This window comes from Artemia sp. Qi Xiang Cuo, chromosome 13 (assembly GCF_049724085.1).
Source record: "Artemia sp. Qi Xiang Cuo chromosome 13, ASM4972408v1, whole genome shotgun sequence".
Classification (NCBI taxonomy): Eukaryota; Metazoa; Arthropoda; class Branchiopoda; order Anostraca; family Artemiidae; genus Artemia; species Artemia sp. Qi Xiang Cuo.
This window is the reverse complement of record NC_142806.1, coordinates 43,058,783-43,078,096: the sequence shown is the minus strand read 5'-3', so window position 1 is coordinate 43,078,096 and position 19,314 is coordinate 43,058,783. Positions and strand designations below refer to the sequence as shown.

The window sequence follows — 19,314 nt, the reverse complement described above, 5'->3', positions numbered from 1 at the left end:
TTATTTACAATAAAATTGAAAGTTCTCGTTCACTTTTTAGGAGTCAAAAGAGATTGGAGGGCAAATAGTCCCCCCCCCCTCAACGCTCCAAATACATCAGATAAAAATTTTGAGATATATATGTTGCTAAAAATAGTTCAAAGTTCAGATAACAAAAACTCCGGTGTCGACACAGCCCCCCCCAGGGCCAGAGAGTAGGCGTTATAAGTTATGCCCTGGGGGCATATATGGTTGTTATGGAGGAATGCTCGTATAAACCTCATAGAGGGCTCATTTGATTGGAAATTGAAAGTTTTAATTCACTTTTTAAGAGTAAAACGTAATCGGAGGGCAGCTAGCCCCCCCCCCCCACACTCCATTATTTTTTTCCTCAGACGCACTTCATATAGAAGGGGTCGTCGGATAAACTTCAAAAGGGGCTCATTTCAAAGGTGACAAACTTTTTTCGCTTTGATATTGTTACTTTGATACCAGTTTTGATACTTCGATGAAAATTTGATTTTTTTAAAAGTTTGATTTTGAACTAAGGAATTTTTGAAAACTTGAAACTTTTTGCAATCAAAGAACGAGCAAAAATTAATTAAAAAAAAACTTTCCGAAAAATAAGTTTTTCAAAAAAAAAAGTAATAGCCATTTTAAACTTAAGCTCGGCGTATACAAATACATTTTACAATTACAACTCAAAACGACCCGAAATTACTAATAAAGAATAAATGAAACCCAAAACGAACAGAAACTAAATAGACAATCATAGGAAAAAACATACAACAAGTAATAATATAAATGAATAAATAGATCTTAAAGCTAGTAATGCTTAGATTAAATATGAAAATCAAGCTTAAAACGAAAAAAAAATATTTTGCTATTGAAGTATAAATGAAACTTAAAACGAACAGAAATTAAATATACAATCAATGCAAACAAACATACAATAGATATTCATGTAAATGAATAAATAAATCTTAAAATGAGTGAAACTTCAATTGAATATGCAAATCAAGCTTGCGTCATTGGTGCTTTACTGAAAACTATATGCGTCTTGAACAGTCTTGGAAAGTATAAACAACATTAAGTTGAATATTTGATATATAATGATACTAGTTGAAAGATCCATCAGTTCAAGAATTTATTTCATTCTAATTTTATTTCCATTTTCAATGCTGTAAAAACTGGAAAAGAAAATATTTGTAATATAATTCGTATTTAGTTAAGCACCAATGACATAGTAGGCTTTAGGCTTTTACTGTTAGGGACGGGGGCAGTATCCAAACTCTTGTTTGTAGTGAAACCATATTCGTCTTGAACAACTTTAGAAAGAACTATTAAATTAAACTGAATATTTGATTTATAATGATCTTAATTGCTCAAAGCTCATCAGTTAAAATTTTTACTATAATTGCAATGTTTATATTCGATATGTAATACGAAAGAAATTGTTTGTACTTAATGTTATATTCAATAAAGCGTCACTGATGTAGTAAATTATATAATTTACTAGTGAAAGAAGGAGGCAGCGCCCAGACTCTTGTTTGCAGGTATTTTTGTACGTTTCAAGCTTGATTTGCATATTCAATTTAAGTTTCACTCGTTTTAAAATTTATTTATTCATTTACATTAATATCTATTGTATATTTGTTTGCATTAATTGTATATTTAATTTCTGTTCGTTTTAAGTTTCATCTATACTTCAATAGCAAATTTTTTTTTTCGTTTTAAACTTGATTTTCATATTTAATCTTAGCATTACTCGCTTTAAGATCTATCTATTCATTTACATTATTACTTGTTGTATGTTTTTTCTATGATTGTTTAATTAATTTCTGTTCGTTTTGAGTTTGAATTTTAACCGGTATTTTTATCTGCTGAGCTTAAGTTTAAAATGGCCTTTACTTTTTTTTGAAAACTTATTTTTCGGAATTTTTTTTTAAAATTAATCCTTACAAAGATCTGAAAATAAGTGACTGTTAAGGGCATGGCTCTTGATAAAATTTATAATCTTAACAGTATTCTGAAGCATATGGTTCAATTATGGTGCTAATTTTTTTGCTCCCAGGGCCTCTCGGTGAATAAGGCAGTGAGTAAAGTTATATGGCCATAATGAGTAGCTTGAAAAAATGATTATATTTTAGCCCATCATCGCTCTTCCACCATCTGTGCATATTCCATAGCAATTTTTCCATTCTAGACCTTCAGTCTTTAAAAATTCATCAACTTTACAATATATGTCATTTCCTGTAGTATGTTATAAATATTTGACTTTAATATTTAAATATTTGACTTTAAAATCTCTTCTGATCCCATGATTTTGCTACGCGACCATATTTGGGGTCCCGACCCACAGTTTAGGAAGGCCTGATCTAAAGGATGCTCAATAATCGACTATTTTTTTTTTCACTTACTATTGCTTGTTATCCATCGTATAATAATATGTTGTGCCATTGACCGGTCAAAGGCACAATATCTATTGTGGTCAAAGGTACAATAAACAACCATTATTTATTAAATGCATTCATTCAGTTATAGGTTATGAATTTAAGATTGAAATGTTATACTATTTATTTACTCCAAAGATATAACTGCAATGTAAAACAGTGAAAAGTAAATCAATATTAACATAAAAAAGAGTGCAATAAAGCAATCAATACATGAAAATACTTAATTTAGAAATGGAAATGGATAAAAATTTCTTGAAAAATCTGAAAGCATGTGTTGATCTTCATAACATGTATAGCAGCGCTCCAAGGGGCTAATGCAAGTAACAGCACATTTAACTACCAAAAAAATGTGTAAGATGGCATTAAAAAACAAGGTGGTCAAAGGTACTTGCCGGTCAGAGGTACAACCATTAGAAAGTAAATTGAAACTTCTAGAGCCTTGTTTCAGTTAGTGAGGGGAACGTACCACAGTGGCATTTTCTGCCGTTTTGTGGCGTGAAGCGATAATTTTTCCCGAAAGGGTGCCAAAACCAATTTAGAGAAAATTCTAAGATTTCCAACCGATTTAAAATTATCAAATGCTTGGTGGCCTACTGAGGTTTTGAGTTTCAAGACAGTTATGTAGCGGGGTGGTACATTAATATTTAAAAATGAACATAGTGCATACTAAACCAAACAATTAAATAGACATTTGTTTTAGAGCTTCCTTTAATTATGTTCATTTATTTGAGGCTTGATAAAGCCTCACAATTATATACAGTAGTATATAATTGTACATCAGCCATAACGGAGAAGGATCTTATAGGTGGACGGAGTGTGCCTGAAGCGTTCAAAAGTGTTTTATTCGCAAGTTTTCTTAATCGCCGTAAAAATTTAGATAAAGCTAAGGGAGATTTTTTTCAGTGGGGGAGGTGAGCGGGTTAGAAACTAGTCTCTAATTCTCCTTGGCTCCTGTGAAATTTTGCTACCAGCGCCCTTAACAAGGGTGCTGCTGGGTAATAGCACCCATGTTATTGCAAGCAATCTTTTTCGATGTAACATAAAAGATTACATTCATATGATTATCGACAGACAAAGTGGTGTTTGGTGTTCATAAGCATCATGCTCATAGTGAGGCAATAGTAAAACAGGAAAAGATAAAAAAAATATGTTCTATATTTGTTCATTTGATTTTTCGAAAGGAAAGCTAAAAAATTATGCTATGAACTCAATGAAGACTTGCGCTTCCAAAGGAAAAATCTAATTAGGTCTTGAAATTCTATTGAAATTAAAAAAGAAGCACGTGACAATCCTGTAAGGATTCAAAACAAGTATAAACTTGTTTGTAAGCGCACTAGACACATCATTGCCTAATTTCCTCTGTAGCCGGTTCTGGTCACATGACTTTTCCAAGTTTACTTCTTCGGCTAGAAAACAACTTTCAGTATTCACCGGTTTGTTACAGTCTGCTTTGTAATAACACGTAAGGAAATTTAAGTTAATTGGTAGTGTTGTTCCCATGGCAACGAAAACCGAATAGAACAAAATAAATAAGTTAGAACTGTCCATTTTAATTATGGGCATTGTTACTAGGGCAGAGAGGGGCCTGCCCAATAATCATAGAAAGCGCAAACGCGCTACCTAAGTAAAGAACGATCTTGGTACAGTGTATTATTTTTTTCCCCTTTAGACCAGGAGAGAAGAACTTGATTTTACCAATCCTATTATCTGTTTTAATTCTTCAACGTTCGTTTCATCTGCAGACATTTCCAATCCAACTCCCCTTTCATCACTAAACGTCTCATTAATTTCATTATTTTCATCGTATGGATTCTTACTTATTGATTCACCAATCTTAGAACAAAATTTACCTAAGAAATTATCCACCTCTTCATTTCCATCAACAAATTTACCATTAAAGATCAGACTAGTAGGATTCTCGGTCTCTTTTTTTGTGTGAGTAATTTCATGTAAAACATTGAAGGTCGCGTTATTCTTGCCTGTGTTTTACTACATAGTATAAAACATATATTCATAAAGTCATTAATTCATGATATGAAATAATTTATAGCTGATTCTTCTAATATAATGAAGATATTTAATATGGTTGCTATCCAATTAAATCAAATACAATGTATTTCTTCTTCTAATTAAGTCGAGTAGCTCCATAGTTACCCAAGGTTTCCGGGGTTCCTTTTTCCTCACCTTTATGCTCTTTACTGGGCAAGTTCTCTCAAATATTGGCTGCAATATGTCCATGAACTTATCGAATGCCGCAGATGCATTTTCAGATTCTTCATAAACTGGTTTCCAAGACACGATACTTAATTCCTCTCTAAACTTCTGTAGGTTCTCTTTTTTTAGTTGCCTTCTTTTAACCTTTGTCCTGTTCTGCTCTATTGCATATTGATATGAAGTCACTGCTACTATAGGAAAGTGATCGGAAACCTAATTTACTATAACGTCAGCATAACAGCTATATAATACCCGGGATCGCACGAAAATATTGTCAATAAGTGTAGCTGACTGTCCTGTAACACGAGTCAGACTCCCAACTAATGGATAAAAATCATAACTGGAGAAAAGGTTTAAAAAATCCAAATTATCATTGTATAAACTTAAAAGATCAAAATTAAAATCCCCCATGCAAATGCACTCCATATTACTCAATTCTACAGCATCTATTAAACTACCAAAACCATTTTCAAAATCCTCCCAAACTGTACTCGGCGGCTTATAAACCTCAGAAATCAATATATCTTTTCCACCAACTTCCAGCTCAAAAGTAAAAGATTCCACCTTACCTTCTATCCAAACTGATAGGTCTTCCCTTATTTTACCAACAAAATGATCCTTAACCAAAAATGCCAAACCTCCACGTCCAATTCTCTCGCTATTCCTTACAATAAGCCTGTATCCTGGAAAATTATATTATAACGACAGAACATGCTCAGAAGCTAAAAAAGTTTCACAAAGGCCATTTACATCAAATTTACTATTTACATTATCAATTAACTGGAGAAATTCATAATACGTTGAAGTTACATGGCAATTCCAATGACACAGGCAAAACGATCGTGCATTCACCTCTAATCCTGAAGAAATCACATCCACATAACAACTATCTCTTTGCGGGGAAAAATCAGCATTTATACTTTCTGGAAGTAAATCATCATAAAGAACATCTCCCACTCTAAAAGGATTACTCTCTAGAAAACGCAAGTGTGAAATATCACCCATTATCCTTACAAAATCCACTCAAATCAACTATGAAAAATTCAGTAAGTATCAGCTAGGCTATAGAGCCGACGCGGTGCGCTTTGGCTGGATAATTTCGCGAAAATGCGACCTTTGTATGTCCAAACATTTTTCAAACCGAACTTGCCCCGTGCACTATCTAATATTGCCTTTCTACCTTTCGTAAGAAATTCACTAACATGAATCCTGGATCCAGCTAATTTTGATTTAGTTTTAAACACTTTGTACGCAAGTTCTTTTGATACCAACTTCACTAAAACTGGGGCCACTGGATCTGGATTTCTGCGGGCTAAATTTCGAGAATTTTCCGTAGAGTTGAGTCTGAAACGCTGAATCGACACAAAATGCTCCCTAGTAATAGTCGAAACTCTCATAGTTGGCTTAACAAGGTTTAGGACAGTCATATCAAGATCTGAGCCAGGTGTCTGTCTTATTCCTGAGAATATCAGAGTCTTGCATAGCTTCCTGTTCAAAATCATCAAGCTTGTTCTCCATTGTAAAAATACGATTTTCTAGTGCTTCAATTTGACTCTTTAGTCCTCTAAGTAAGTTTTCAATGCGTTCAAACCTCGGATTAAAATCTAGCACTATAGCATCATAAATTTCTGCAGTAATAATTTGACTATTTATCTGTACAGCATCAGAAGACCCAGTTCCAATGTTTTGCGCTATTTTTCTGCAACACGTTTTTCTATATCTGCCACTAGCTTAGTCTTAGTTATCGTAACTTCTTCCTGGGTCGCAGCTAACTGTTGAAAAAGTCCAGAAATAGACGAACTAGAAGAATTTTCAGACGTCCCTGTTCTTGCAAACTCTTTGTATATATTGGGGAAAGTCGCTACTTCTGTGAATGCTTGTCCTACCCTTTTAGTTTTTGACCTCTTTGCTTCATTAATATTTTCTGCATAAGAAACAAAGCAATCTTCACTAACTGTCTGCTTATCATGAGTACCGTAGCAGAATACTACATAACTCAGTCCATTTCTAGTGGAATTTCTTCCAAGTATTCTAACTGGCCAAAGGGGGTAGTTAATAAACTTTGCTAAGGCAAGATCTCCGATAGTAAACATATCTTGTTTAGTTAAAGAATCTATCAAGAATCACATCGGTAAAAAAAAGAGATATACCGGACTAAATTGTGAACTTTTATAACTGCTGAAGGTCACTGTATTAATTAAGTTCTTGCTAGTGAAATAATAAGTCCAAAAACAGGTGTTTACACTCAGAAGACTGACAATGGAAATTTAATGTCCTAGCCAGCAAAACGATAATCCGCTTATGAAAATAAATCCAAAATGAAAGTCCACAGGGAAATTTCACAGCTTGAGCAGGGTTATATCCGAAAAATTTTTTTTTTTTTTGGTGTTAACACCACGAAGTCTGAACCAGGATACTTCGTATCGAAGGAGTTGTCGCAGAAACTTGGAAAATGGCTCATTCAATGGGAAATTGGAGAAACTTGTGCACTTTTTAATAGTCGAAAGTAACTGGAAGGCAACTAACACCCCTTCCACGACCACCATTTCCCCAAGCACATCCAATGGCTATCTCAAAATTTTGATATAGCGATTTTGTTCAGCGTGGTTGATTTCCACATAGAAATTGTGTTTTTGAGGAAGACAGTCCCCTACAGCCCTCCGGGCAAGGGTTGTAAGTTATGCCCTGGGGGCATGTAAGGTTTTTATAGAAAGTGTTGTAGTAAAAGCCCTAAAAAATGCTCATTCGATTGGAAATTCAAAGGGCTAATGTCCTTTCTAATAGTCGAAAGTGATTGGAGGGCAACTAACCCACCTCTCTCGCCCACCTTTTCCCAAAATACATCCAATCAAAATTTTGAGATATCAGTAGATTGTATCTATTGAATTCTACCGGTCCTATAGGAAGACATTTCTACCAGTCCTATAGGAATTACCATGCTATTTGCTTACTGCCATAGGACCATGCTATTCTACAACCGCCATAGGACCATGCTATTCTACGACCGCCATAGGACCATGCTATTCTAGGAGTTTATGTTCCTTCCTATGCTATTCTAAGTGTTTATGTTCCTTCCCATGCTATTCTAAGGGTTTTTGCTTCTTCCTATGCTATTCTAAGGACTTATGTTCCTTCCTATGCTATTCTAAGGGTTCATGTTTCTTCCTATGCTATTCTAAGGGTTTATGTTTCTTCCAATGCTATTCTAAGGGTTTATGTACCTTCCTATGCTATTTTAAGGGTTTATGTTCCTTCTTATGCTATTCTAAGGGTTTACGTTCCTTCCTATGCTATTCTAAGGGTTTATGTTCCTTCCCATGCTATTTGGTGACGCTATGTTCCTTCCAATGCTATTTGGGGACACTATGTTCTTTCCAATGCTATTTGGGTACACTATGTTCCTTCCAATGCTATTTGGGGACACTTTGTTCCTTCCAATGCTATTTGGGGACACTATGTTCCTTCCTATGCTATTCTAAGGGTTTATGTTCCTTCCTATGCTATTCTAAGGGTTTATGTTCCTTCCAATGCTATTTGGAGACTATATATTCCTTCCTATGCTATTCTAAGGGTTTATGTTCCTTCCTATGCTATTCTAAGGGTTTATGTTCCTTCCTATGTTATTCTAAGGGTTTATGTTCCTTTCTATGCTATTCTAAGGGTTTGATGTTCCTTCCTATGCTATTCTACGGGTTTATGTTCCTTCCTATGCTATTCTAAGGGTTTATGTTCCTTCCAATGCTATTCTATGGCATTATGTTCCTTCCCATACTATTTGCTTGATGCTCTACACCTTTTCAAAGAGAGTCAGTACTCCCTCACATGGTATACACTACAGTTTGATGTGCACATTGAAAAAAAGTGAGCAAACCTTTAAAGACACCTGTTCCATTTCTTTGAAGTATGTGCTATCAAGAATGGTTTCTGATTTTTTTGGACAATTGCCTTTAGTCAAGAATGGTTTGTTATGAATGTGTCGTTGCTAATTAGAAAATTGGATGCTACAATCGGAATTGTTTGATTGACATTTGCAAAAAGGGATAAGGGATTCGCGAATTGGACTGTACGAACGATCTTATTTGAATAATAGGAAAAAAACAGAGCTAGATAACGTTTGCAAATTGGATCGTATGAAGGTGGAGAAAAAAGGGTAGGCCTATAGCATTTGCAAATTGGACTAAACGAACGATATTAATTGAATAGTAGGGGAAAAAACAGAGCTAGATAGCATTTGTGAATTGGATCGTATGAAGGCGGAGAAAAAAAAGGGTTAAACTGATTATTGGACAATTGCCTTTAGTCAAGACTAGTTTGTTAGGATTGTGTCGCTGCTAAGGTTAACTCTAATTGCAAAAAAAGGGTATAACATTTGCGAATTGGTGATTATCAGTGAAGGTAACCCCTCGAGGTTGTTAACTCATAGATTATTTATTATAAATTTGGAACAACATCAATCTATGGAAATGGTTAACGATGATAAAATGGACTTGACCTAGCTTTATTTCTTCGATGTGTTCTGTATAATACACAAGTGGCGTTTGAACAGTGTTGTCAGTTTAAAATAGAGTCTAACGTTATAGTATACTAAAACGTTGATACTAAGAGAGATGTAGATGGCAAGAAAAGAATTTTAATAATGAAATTCAGAACAAACCTTAGAAATCCTTGCAAATCAAGTAGTAAGGTGTGTGCGAGTACGAACCATCAAGGATCATAAGCACCAACGACCCTAACCACTAGAGACCTCAACCCCCCAAAAGGTCCCCTGTCCCTAAACTCGAAGGGGGCCCCCTCCCCTCCAACTTTTTGCCCTCCCCCCCATTTTTTTGAAATTTTTTTTAGTTATTTTATAATTTTTTGTTAATTTTTTTAACATGATATATTTTTTCAACTTTTTTATTTACATCTCCTAATCAGATCAGAAAATGCAATGACCCTTTTGATTTAAATTTTAAAATATATTCTTGTGCATACCCATACTCCTATTGATGAGGACTAATGGTTCTAATTCAATATTTTTCTTATGAAAACAAACTATTTTTTTAACTAAATTTTTTTTTGTACTTCGAAATTATTCAACTTTTTTTTTAGATCTCTAAATTATATCAGAAAAATATAATGACACTTTTGATTTAAATTGTTAAACATATTCTTGTGTATACCCATACTCCTACTGATGAGGACTGATGGTTCTAATTCAATAATTTTTTTTTGATAAAAACAAACTAATTTTTTTAACTAGATTTTTTTGGACTTCGAGATTATTCAACTTTTTTTTACATCTCCAAATCATATCAAAAAAATAGAATGACCCTTTTGATTTAAATTTTAAAATATATTCTTGTGCATACCCCTAATCATATTGATGAGGACTGATGGTTCTAATTCAATATTTTTTTCATGAAAGCAAACTATTTTTTTTAACAAAATTTTTTTTTGGACTTCAAAATTATTCAACTTTTTTTTATCTCTAAATCATATCAGAAAAATAGAATGACACTTTTGATTTAAATTTTAAAATATATTCTTGTGCATATCCCATACTCCTATTGATGAGGACTGATGGTTCTGATTCAATATTTTTTTTTCATAAAAAACACTTTTTTTTAACTAAATTTTTTTGGACTTCGAGATTATTCAACTTTTTTTTTACATCTCCAAATTATATAAGAAAAATAGAATGACCCTTTTGATTTAAATTTTAAAAGATATTCTTCTGCATACCCATGCTCCTAATGATGAGGACTGATGATTCTAATTCAATATTTTTTTCATAAAAAACAAACTATTTTTTTAACAAATTTATTTTTTTGGACTTCGAAATTATTCAACTTTTTTTTTAAACCTGTAAATCATATCAGAAAAATAGACTGACACATTTGATTTAAATTTTTTAATATATTCTTGTGCATACCCATACTCCTAATGATGAGGACTGATGGTTCTAATTCAATATTTTTTTTCATAAAAAACAAACAATTTTTTGTATCAACATCTTTTGTCAGATACATCGGGTAAAATTTACAGAATCTAAGTGTCAGAGTGAATATTTTTTTTTATCAGCATCATTTGTCAGATACATAAAAAAAATTGACTAAATCTAAATTTCAGAATAATAAATACTTTAACAACATCCTTTATCGGATATGTCGGATAAAATTGACAAAATCTAAGTATCAGAGTGACTAAATTCTATATCAACATCCTTTTCTCGGATACATAGGAAACATTGACAAATTCTAAGTGTTAGAGTGAATAAATTTTTTTTATCAACATCCTTTGCCAGATACATCGGATAAAATTGACAAACTCTAAGTATCAGAGTGAATAAATTCATTATCAACATCCTTTGTCGGATATTCGGATAAAATTGACAAAATATAAGCATCAGAGTGAATAATTTTTTTTAACAACATCCTTTGCCAGATACATCGAATAAAATTGATAAAATATAAGTGTCAGAGTGAATAAATTTTTTTATCAACATCCTTTGTCAGATATATGAATAAAATTGACAAAATCTAAATTTCAGATGAATAAATGCTTTAAGAACATCCTTTATCGGATATGTCGGATAAAATTGACAAAATCTAAGTATCAGAGTGACTAAATTCTATATCAACATCCTTTTGTCAGATAAATCAAATAAAATTGACAAAATCTAAATTTCAGAATGAATAAATGCTTTAACAACATCCTTTATCGGATATGTCGGATAAAATTAACAAAATCTAAGTATCAGAGTGACTAAATTCTATATCAACATCCTTTTCTTGGATGCATAGGATAAAATTGACAAATTCTAAGTGTTAGAGTGAATAAGTTTTTTTATCAACATCCTTTGCCAGATACATCGGATAAAGTTGACAAAATCTAAGGTTCAGAGTGAATAAATTCATTATCAACATCCTTTGTTGGATATGTCGGATAAAATTGACAAAATGTAAGTATCAGAGTGAAATTTTTTTTTTAACAACATCCTTTACCAGATACATAGAATAAAATTGATAAAATATAAGTGTCAGAGTGAATAATTTATTTTATCAACATCCTTTGTCAGATACATCAAATAAAATTGACAAAATCTAAATTTCAGATGAATAAATGCTTTAACAACATCCTTTATCGGATATGTCGGATAAAATTGACAAAATCTAAGTATCACAGTGACTAAATTCTATATCAACATCCTTTTTTCGGATAAATAGGATAAAATTGACAGAATCTAAGTGTCCGAGTGAATATTTTTTTTATCAACATCCTTTGTAAGATACATCAAATAAAATTGACAAAATCTAAATTTCAGAATGAATAAATTTATTATCAACATCCTTTATCGGATATGTCGGATATAGTTGACAAAATCTAAGTGTTGGAGTGAATAAATTTTTTTTTATCAACATCTTTTGTCAGATACATCGGATAAAATTGACAAACTCTAAGTGTCGGAGTGAATAAATTTTTTATCAACATCCTTTGTCAGATACATCAAATAAAATTGACAAAATCTAAATTTCAGAATGAATAAATTCATTATCAACATCCTTTGTCGGATATGTCGGATAAAATTGACAAAATCTAAGTATCTGAGTGAATACCTTTTTTATCAACATCCTTTGCCAGACACATCGAATAAAATTGATAAAATATAAGGGTCAGAGTGAATAATTTTTTTATCAACATCCTTTGTCAGATACATCAAATTGAATTGACAAAATCTAAATTTCAGAATGAATAAATGCTTTAACAACATCTTTTATCGGATATGTCGGATAAAATGGACAAAATCTAAGTATCAGAGTGACTAAATTCTATATCAACACCCTTTTTTCGGATAGATAGGATAAAATTGACAAATTCTAAGTGTTAGAGTGAATAATTTTTTTGTATCAACATCCTTTGCCAGATACATCGGATAAAACTGACGAAATCTAAATTACAGAATGAATAAATTCATTATCAACATCCTTTGTCGGATATGTCGGATAAAATTGACAAAATCTAAGTATCAGAGTGAATAATTTTTGTATTAGCATCCTTTGCCAGATACATCGAATAAAATTGATAAAATATAAGTGTCAGAGTGAAAAAATATTTTCTTATCAACATCCTTTGTCAGATACATCAAATAAAATTGACATAATCTAAATTTCAGTATGAAACAACATCCTTTGCCGGACATGTTGGATCAAATTGACAGAATCTAAGTATCAGAGTTATTAAACTCTATATCAACATCCCTTTCTCGGATACATGGGACAAAATTGACAAAATTTAAGTATCAGAGTGAATAAATTCATTATCAACATCCTTTGTCGGATATTTCAGATAAAACTGACAGAATCTAAGTATAAGAGTGATTAAATTCCATATCAATATCCCTTTCTCGGATACACGGGATAAAATTGACAAACTCTAAGTATCAGAGTGAATAAATGCTTTATCAACATCCTTGAAATGCATTATCAACATCATTTGTCTGCTATATCAGATAAAATTGACAAAATCTAAGTATCAGATTGATTAAATTCTATATCAACATCCCTTTCTCGAATACTTGGGATAAACTTGACGAAATCTAAGTATCAGAGTGAATAAATGCTTTATCAATATCCCTTAAATGCATTATCAACAAATGTCAGATACATCGGATAAAATTGACAAAATCTAAGTACAAGAAAGAATAAATTCGTTTTCAAAGTTTTTATCGGATACATCCATCCTTTTGTCGGATATGTCGGATAAAATTGACAAAATCTAAGTACAAGAGTGAATAAATTTTTTTTATCAACATGCTTTGCCAGTTACATCGAATAAAATTTATAAAATATAAGTGTCAGAGTGAATAATTCTTTTTATCAACATCCTTTGACAGATACATCAAATAAAATTGACCTAATCTAAATTTCAGAATGAAACAACATTCTTTGTCGGATATGTTGGATAAAATTGACAGAATCTAAGTATCAGAGTGAATAAATTCATTATAAACATCATTTGTCGGATATATAGGATACAATTGACAGAATCTAAGTATCAGAGTGAATAAATTCATCATCAACATCCTTTGTCGGATATGTCGGATAAAACTTACAGGATCTAAGTATCAGAGTGATGAAATTCCAAATACATCGGATAAAATTGACAGAATTTAAGTGTCAGAGTGAATAAATTTTTTTTTTATCAACATCCTTTCTCAGATACATCAAATGAAATTGACCAAATCTAAATTCCAGAATGAATAAATGCTTTAACAACATCCTTTATCGGATATGTTGGATAAAATTGACCAAATCTAAGTATCAGAGTGAGTAAATTCTATATCAACATCCTTTTCTCGGATACATAGGATAAAGTATTGGATAAAATTGACAAAATCTAAGTATCAGATTGATTAAATTCTATATCAACATCCCTTTCTCAGGTACATGGGGATAAAATTGACAAAATCTAAGTATCAGATTGATTAAATTCATTTGATTCAATCAGATTGATTAAATATGCAAAGTCGACATAGCTTTATTTCATTTTTTAAGGTTAATTTAGACGAGGTTACGTGCGCGCACGTAACCTCGTCTACATTAACCTTAAAAATGAAATAAAGCTATGTCGACTTTGCATATTTTATTCAACATATCCGACAATTGATTCTGAAAAAGCATTTATTCACTCTGATATTTAGATTTTGTTAATTATAATTGTTGTAACTGATAAGAGATGTTGATAAAAAATAAATTATTCACTCTGAAACTTAGATTTTGTCAATTTTATCCCATGTACCCAAGAAAGGGATGCTGATATAGAATTTAATCAATATGATGCTTAGATTTTGTCAATTTTATCCCCATGTACCTGAGAAAGGGATGTTGATATAGAATTTAATCAATCTGATACTTAGATTTTCATAATTTTAACCGATATTTTATCCTATGTATCCGAGAAAACGATGTTGATATAGAATTTAGTCACTCTGATACTTAGATTTTGTCAATTTTATCCGACATATCCAATAAAGGATGTTGTTAAAGCATTTATTCATTCTGAAATTTAGATTTTGTCAATTTTATTTGATGTATCTGACAAAGGATGTTTATAAAAAAAAATTATTTACTCTGACACTTAGATTCTGTCAATTTTATCCGATGTATTTGGAATTTAATCACTCTGACACTTAGATCGTTTCAGTTTTATCTGACATATCCGACAAAGGATGTTGATAATGAATTTATTCACTCTGATACTTAGATTCTGTCAATTTTATCCAACATATCCGACAAAGGATTTTGTTTCATTCTGAAATTTAGATTTTGCCAATTTTATTTGATGTATCTGTCAAAGGATATTGATAAAATAAAAATATTCATTCTGACACTTATATTTTATCAATTTTATTCGATGTATCTGGCAAAGGATGTTGATAAAAAAAATTACTCACTCCAATACTTAGATTTTGTCAATTGTATCCGACAGATCCGACAAAAGGATGGATGTATCCAATAAAAACTTTGAAAACGAATTTATTCTTTCTGGTACTTAGAATTTGTCAATTTTATCCGATGTATCTGACATGTGATGTTTATAATGCATTTAAGGGATATTGATAAAGAACTTATTCACTCCGATACTTAGATTTGTCAATTTTATTCCATGTATATGAAAAAGGGGTGTTCATATAGAATTTTATAACACTGATGCTTAGATTTTGTAAAGTTTATCAAATGTATTCGAGAAAGGGATGTTGATATATAATTTAATCAATCTGAGACTTAGATTTTGTTAATTTTATCCGATATAGCCGACAAATGATGTTGATAATGCATTTCAAGGATGTTTATAAAGCATTTATTCACTCTGATATTTAGATTTTGTCAATTTTATCCTATGTATCCGAGAAAGAGATGTTGATATGAAATTTAATCACTCTGATACTTAGATTCTGTCAGTTTAATGCGACATATCCGACAAAGGATGTTGATAATGAATTTATTCACTTTGATACTTATATTTTGTCAATTTTATCCCATGTATCTGAGAAAGGGATGTTGATATAGAATTTAATAACTCTGGTGCTTAGATTCTGTCAATTTTATCCAACATGTCCGACAAAGGATATTTTTTCATACTGAAATTTAGATTATGTCAATTTTATTTGATGTTTCTGACAAAGGATGTTGATAAGATAAAATTTATTCACTATGAAACTTATATTTTACCAATTTTATTCGATGTATCTGGCAAAGGATGTTGATAAGAAAATTATTCACTCTGATACTTAGATTTTGTTAATTTCATCCAACATATCCGACAAAGGATGTTGATAAAAAATTTATTCATTCTGAAATTTAGATTTTGTCGATTTTATCCGATGTATCTGGCAAAGGATGTCCATAAAAAAAAATCATTCACTCTAACACTTAGAATTTGTCAATTTTATCCTATGTATCCGAGAAAAGGGTGTTGATACAGAATTTAGTCACTCTGATACTTATATTTTGTAAATTTTATCCGAAATATCCGATAAAGGATGTTGTTAAAGCATTTATTCATTCTGAAATTTAGATTTTGTCAATTTTATTTGATGTATCTGACAAAGGATGCTGATAAACAAATTATTCACTCTGACACTTAGATTCTGTCAATTTTACCCGATGTATCTGACAAAAGATGTTGATAAGAAAAATAGTTTGTTTTTAATAAAAAAAATATTGAATTAGAACCATCAGTCCTCAACAATAAGAATATGTGTATGCACAATAATATATTTTAAAATTTAAATCAAAAGGGTCATTCTATTTTTCTGATATGATTTGGAGATGTAAAAAAAAGTTGAATAATTTCTAAGTCCAAAAAAATTTAGTTAAAAAAAATAGTTTGGTCTTTATGAAAAAAAAATAATGAATTAGAATCATCAGTCGTCATCAATAAGGATTTTGGGTATGCACAGGAATATATTTTAAAATTTAAATCAAAAGTGTCATTCTATTTTTCTTATATGATTTAGAGATGTAAAAAAAAGTTGAATAATTTCGAAGCCCAAAAAAAAAAATTAGTTAAAAAAAAAATAGTTTGCTTTCATGAAAAAAAATATTGAATTAGAGCCATCAGTCCTCATCAATAGGAGTATGGGTATGCACAAGAATATATTTTAAAATTTAAATCAAAAGTTTCATTCTATTTTTCTGATATTATTTAGAGATGTAAAAAAAAGTTGAATAATTTCGAAGTCCAAAAAAAAAATTTGTTAAAAAAAATAGTTTTCTTTCATGAAAAAAATATTGAATTAGAACCATCAGTCCTCATCAATAGGAGTGTGGGTATGCACAATAATATATTTTAAAATTTAAATCAAAAGTCATTCTATTTTTCTGATATGATTTGGAGATGTAAATAAAAAAGTTAAAAAATATATCATATTAAAAAAAAAAAGTTATAAAAAAAACTTGAAAAAAAATTCAAAAAAAATGGGGGGGGGCAATAAATTGGAGGGGAGGGGGCCCCCTTCGAGTTTGGGGATAGGGGACCTTTAGGGGGTTGAGGTCTCTAGTGGTTATGGCCGTTGGTGCTTATGATCCTTGATGGTTCGTACTCACACACACCTTACTACTTGATTTGCAAGGATTTCTAAGGTTTGTTCTGAATTTCTTTATTAAAATTCTTTTCTTGCCATCTACATCTCTCTTAGTATCAATTTTTTAGTATACTATAACGTTAGACTCTATTTTGAACTAACAACACTATTCAAACGCCACTTGTGTATTGTACAGAACACATCTAAGAAGTAAAGCTAGGTCAAGTCATAAGTCCATTTTATCATCGTTAACCATTTCCATAGATTGATGTTGTTCCAAATTTATAATAAATAAGCTATGAGTTAACAACCTCGAGGGGTTACCTTAACTGATAATCACCAATTCGCAAATGCTATACCCTTTTTTTTGCAATTAGAGTTAGCCTTAGCAGCGACACATTCCTAACAAACTAGTCTTGACTAAAGGCAATTGTCCAATAATCAGTTTAACCCTTTTTTTCTCCACCTTCATACGATCCAATTCGCAAATGCTATCTAGCTCTGTTTTTATCCCGTTTATTCAATTAATATCGTTCGTTTAGTCCAATTCGCAAATGCTATACCTGTTTTCTCCATCTTCATATGATCCAATTCACGAATGTTATTTAGCTCTGTTTTTTCCCCTATTATTTAAATAAGATCATTCGTATAGTCTAATTTACAAATCCCTTATCCCTTTTTGCAAATGTCAATCAAATAATTCTGATAGTAGTATTCAATGTTTTAATTAGCAATGACACATTCATAACAAACTATTCTTGACTAAAGGCAATTGTCCAAAAAAAATCAGAAACCATTCTTGATAGCACATACTTCAAATAAATGGAACAGGTGTCTGTAAAGGTTTGCTCGCTTTTTTGCAATGTGCACGTCAAACTGTACTGTATACCATGTGAGGGAGTACTGACTCTCTTTGAAAAGGTGTAGAGCATCAAGCAAATAGTATGGGAAGGAGCTTAATGCCATAGAATAGCATAGGAAGGAACAAAAACCTTTAGAATAGCATAGGAAGGAACATAAACCCTTGGAATAGCATAGGAAGGAGCATAGTGTCCCCAAATAGCATTGGAAGGAATATAAACCCTTAGAATAGCATAGGAAGGAACATAAACCCTTAGAATAGCATGGGAAGGAACATATTGTCCCCAAATAGCATTGGAAGGAACATAGTGTCCCCAAATAGTATTGGAAGGAACATAGTGTCCCCAAATAGTATTGGAAGGAACATAGTGTCCCCAAATAGTATTGGAAAGAACATAGTGTCCCCAAATAGCATTGGAAGGAACATAAACCCTTAGAATAGCATAGGAAGGAACATAAACCCTTAGAATAGCATAGGAAGGAACATAAACCCTTAGAATAGCATGTGAATGAACATAAACCCTTAGAATAGCATAGTAAGAAACATAAACCCTTAGAATATCATTGGATGGAACAGAAACACTGATAATATCACAGTAAGGATCTTAAGCACTTGTAATATCATTTGATTGATCTTAAACCCTCAGAATAGAATATGAGGGAATGTAAACCCTTAGAACAGAATGGGACGGAACATATATACTTAGAAGAGAATGGAAAGTAATATAAATTCTTAGAATAGCATCGTCCTATGGCGGTCGTAGAATAGCATGGTTCTATCGCGGTCGTAGAATAGCATGGTCCTATGGCAGTAAGCAAATAGCTTGGTAATTCCTATAGGACCGGTAGAAATATCTTCTTATAGGACCGGTAGAATTCAATAGATACAATCTACTAATATCTATTTTGTAAAACATAGTTGAAAGTTCTGGAAATTAGGTCTTTGAGGATGACAACCCAACAGCCCTCAGGGCAAAGGTTGTAAGTTATGCCCTGGGGGCATATAAGGTTTTTATAGAAAGCTTTGTTGTAGAAAGTTCAAAAAGAGCTCATTTGATGGGAAATTGAAATGGTTAGAGCCCTTTTTAATAGTCGAAGTGATTGGAAGGCGACTAACACCCCGTCCACGTCCACCATTTATCCAAACACACCCAATCAAAATTCTGAGATAGCCATTTTGTTCAAAGTAGTTGAAAGGTCTGGAAAATTTGAGGATGCCACTCCCCCCACAGCTCT

The 19,314-nt window shown here is 31.7% G+C and overlaps 1 protein-coding gene across 1 annotated transcript in view; it reads right to left on the bottom strand.

Moving 5' to 3' along the window:
• The window catches only part of LOC148945313 (uncharacterized), a 76,917-nt gene that overhangs the window by 8,607 nt on the left and 48,996 nt on the right, over positions 1-19,314 (bottom strand). The gene's annotated exons all lie outside the window — the stretch shown is intronic.